Source organism: Mastomys coucha, unplaced genomic scaffold (genome assembly GCF_008632895.1).
Source record: "Mastomys coucha isolate ucsf_1 unplaced genomic scaffold, UCSF_Mcou_1 pScaffold21, whole genome shotgun sequence".
Lineage (NCBI taxonomy): Eukaryota > Metazoa > Chordata > Mammalia > Rodentia > Muridae > Mastomys > Mastomys coucha.
In genome coordinates, this window is record NW_022196904.1 from 35,419,008 (window position 1) to 35,423,293 (window position 4,286).

The following is a 4,286-nucleotide window of genomic DNA, read 5'->3' on the forward strand; positions in this document are numbered from 1 at the left end:
GCCTGCCTGTGCCTGCCTCTGCCTGCCTCTGTCTGCCTCTGCCTGCCTCTGCCTGCCTGTGCTTGCCTGTGGCTGCCTATGCCTGCCTCTGCCTGCCTCTGTCTTCCACTGCCTGCCTCTGCCTCCTTCTCCCTGCCTCTGCCTGCCTATACCTGCTTCTGCCTGCCTGTGCCTGCTTGTGCCTGCCTGTGCCTGCCTGTACCTGCTTCTGCCTGCCTCTGCCTGCCTGTGACTGTATAATTTAACCACTTGTCCCCTTGACACTCCCCCAAGACACTCCTTTAGCTCTATCCTTGGCTTTCTTTGTCTTAAAGTCCCACAGGACCCAGAGACTCACCTCCATTCTTCTAGGGACTTACTGTGTGGGTTGCTCCATCCTCTGTCATAATGCTGCTGGACAGCTCTCATCCTAAGTTTGTGCCTGGGGCTCCTCCTGGCCTCATCTGTGTGTGTTGGGGGAGGGGAGTATCTGTTTGTGTCGGGGGGAGGGGCTGTTCTTCTCTCCCACCACCCTTTCTTTGCTCTTTTTCTTCAACAGCCCTCCTCCTCCCTCAGGCACAGGAGTCCAAACCTTCGTCTTTCTTTCCAGGTTCTATCTTTCCTCTCACCTGAGGACTGAGGCCCCATCCCTCATCTCTTTTCCATTAGAACTGCAGATCACTGAAGAATATTTTTACTTAACCTATGCTTCCATTTTCTTAATCTGTGAAATTGAATTGTTTTAAATGTTAAACAAGAAGAGGGCCATAAAATATTTCCTTAGTGAAAGTTAGTTATTAGTTAAGACCATATCTATCTTAGATCAGGGCAGCCTTGGTCACCCACAGGACACTCTCAGAAGAGAGGAAGACTAAACAAGAGCATATGAATGATATATTCAAAGTGTGTATGGGTATATACTTTGTAGATACATGTAAAGATAATATCTAAACTAATATTTTAAATCAGACACATTCACAGAGCTAAAGGTAGCCAAGGGTTATAGTATTATCTACTCATAAAGCCCATAAAAAGAGATTCAGAACTGCAGACCCAGACTCTAGAGATTCGGCATTTATAGATCAGTGCAGCAGACCAGACTTCAGGCAAACCCAGACACAGAGTTGAAAGGTGAAAGTTGTTGAGGATACAAGAAACCAGGACAGAAAATACACTTATCCCTAGATCTACCAGAAAGCCAGAGACCCAAGGTAGAAGGTTACATACCACATGGAGACATGGAGTACATTTTGGAAGAGACGATGAACACAGAGAAGGAGAAGAAGGAGGAGGAGGAGGAAGAAGAGGAGGAGGAGGAGGAGAGAGACAGAGAGAGAGAATTTCATCATTCAGAAATGCCAAACAGGGTTTGCACAAAGGATCATGATCCTTTCTTTCCCTTGTGATTGTCTCTTTAAGAATTAAGACACACACACACACACACACACACACACACACACACACGCACACCAAACTCTCACACCCTCTCACACCCTTGCATCATCACTGGGACCTAGACCTGGCTGGCGCTGGAGGAACCCCGATACAATGAAAGAGAAACATGAGGAAGACAGTGTGAGCTTGTTGTATAGGGAAGAAGGAAGTACACAGGCTGAGTTACTTCAGAAAGAAATTGTGTGTGACCTCTTGTGTTTATATGTCTGCAGAGAAAAATTTAAAAGGTACCCTGTGGACTATCTCTCAAGAATGTTCGACCAGGCAGGGCATGATGGCACATACTATTAATCCCAATACGTGGGAGGCAGAGAAAGAAGAATCTCTGTGAAATCAAGGCCAGTCTGGTATACATAATGAGTTCTGGGGCCAAAGATATATAGTGAGATCCTGCCTCAAATTAAGGAAGAGGGGAAAAAAGAAGAGGAGGAGGGGGAAACGAAGGAGAATACCAGGCTAGTTCTCCACAAAAAGTAATATATGCTTGGTACTCTACATTTGGCCGAAAACCAGAAGTTGAGGAATTTATAAGCCCTGAGTAAACCTATAATTATCATTTTACTAAATGGACATAGTATCAAACTGCCCTTGAAATTCATAGATTGGTGAAGCTCTCAGATTTCATCAAAGAATTTTCTTTGTGCAATGAATGGTGGTTAACGCAGAACACACAACTGGTCAATATGCAGAGAATTAATGTCAGTAAAGTTATCAATCACAAGTGGGTATCTATAACACACTCATACACACAAACACATACAGAGAATACAGAGATCATCATGGAAGATGGGATGGATGGAGGGAGAGAGAGAGAAAGAAAGAGAGAGAGAGAAAGAGAGAGAGAGAGAGAGAGAGAGAGAGAGAGAGAGAGAGAGAGAGAGAGAGAGAGATCATGGAAGATGGGGTGAAAAGATTGTAAGAACCATTGGTCAAGAAGGACCAAAGCAAAAGAGTGTTTTCTGGACACAGCAGGGTCATTGACCACAAAAACTCTCAGTAGCTGTGGTTGCCTGCACAAGACCTACACAAGATCAGGCCAGTCAACACTCTAGGATGAAATCAGAGGTTCACAGCCCCACCCTTGAAGTTGATAATTTCTGGCAGAGGAAGAGTTAGTTCTTTTTGAAACTGTAACCCTGGAAAGTTAACCACTATCAAGTGGGTGGCTCCATGCCCATACATATATGAGCAGCACAAATGGACTCAGTGGATTATTTAAAAATAAGAAGAAAAAGACAAGAAGGAGGAAGAGAAGAAAGAAAAGGAAGAAGAGGAGAAGATGACAACACAAATTTTGGATGGAGTGTATAGATCTGGGAAGAGTTAAGGGTAGGAGTGAGGGTATATATGATCAAAATATATTGTATGCATGTATGAAATTCACAAAGAGTTTATTAAAGTGTTTTTCTTAATAAAAGAGGAATGTTGAACCAGCAAGTAGGCTTATAAATCCTATCTTCTCCACAGAAGCCATGCTTCCTTCCCAGGATGTAGACATTTTGTGTCCCCGGGTCTGTCCTGTGTAACAGTGGGTATGAAGAAGAGCCCTGACTGCCACTCAAGACTGTAAGGAACACATTTCCATCAGGGAAGAAGCCTAGAAGGATTGGCTGGCAGTCTTCCTATCTGATAAGATCCAGGACTCCTGGCTGTACATATAGTTCAGTAAGTAAAGAGCTTGCTGGGCAAGCATGAGGACATACCCATGTTTAAGCCCCCCAAATCCACATAAGAAAAAGAAGGCAAAGCCAAATGGAGTGGTGCATGCTTGTAACCCTGGCCCTGACTATTGGGGACATGGGGCAGGTAGAAAAAATGACTCCCAGGAGTTCACTAGCCATCCAGCCTTGCCCATTTGAGGGACCCTTTCTCTGCTGCCCGGCTATCTAACACAACATGACTGTCCTCCTGTTTCCAAATGTCTCTGGAAACCCTGAGTGCACTCTCCTGATTCCTCCCATCTCTTTCTGCTGCCCCTGTGTGGCTTACAAGTAAGCATTCACTGTCCTGGTGCTGGCTAGTTTGTTGTCAACTTGACACAAGCTAGACTCCTCTGAGGAAAGAACCTCAATGAAGAATATTCTTCCATCAGATTGGCCTTTGGGAAAGTCTGCTGGGCAGTTTCTTGATTATTGATTAGTGTGAGAGGATCCAGCTCACTGTGGGTGGTGACCACTATGGGCAGATGGTCTTGAGGTATCTAAAACAGCAGGTTCAGCAAGCCATGGGGAATAGGAGAGTAGGCAGCATCCTCCCTGGCCCCTGTGACACTCACTCCAAGACTACAGACTAACTCTACAACACCTGTGAATACTAAAGCATTTTTATAGTGTATGAGTGTGAGTGTATGTGTGTGTGTGTGTGTGTGTAAAAGTATCTGCTGATATGTGTGCATCTGTGCATGGGCATGGAGGCCAAGAGAGGCCAGGATGTACCTCACTATCAGTGTCCACCTTGAGACAAGGTCTCTCTGAATCAACCAGGAGCTCAGCTGGTGATCAATGAGCCCCAGAGACTCTCCTGTCCCCACACCCTACATCAATGGGGATTTCAGGTGTGTATGTGTGTGACAGGGCTCATTTAAAAAAAAAAAAAAAAAGGTTTGTTGATACTGGAACTCAGATCTTCGTACTTGCATGCCAAGCACTTTGCTCCCAGTCCCAGTGTCCTGCTTCTAGTGTAGCTGAAACAGTCTCAGAATTCAGAACCTTCAGATTCCCACCCTCACATGTGCAGATGTGTACATCCCTGGTCCCAGTGCTCCTCCTCATGCTTCACAGATGGTCCTGCCTGGCACCCTCCAATCAGGAGACAGGAGTCTCCATGGCTGAGCCCACAGCATGTCAAAGTCC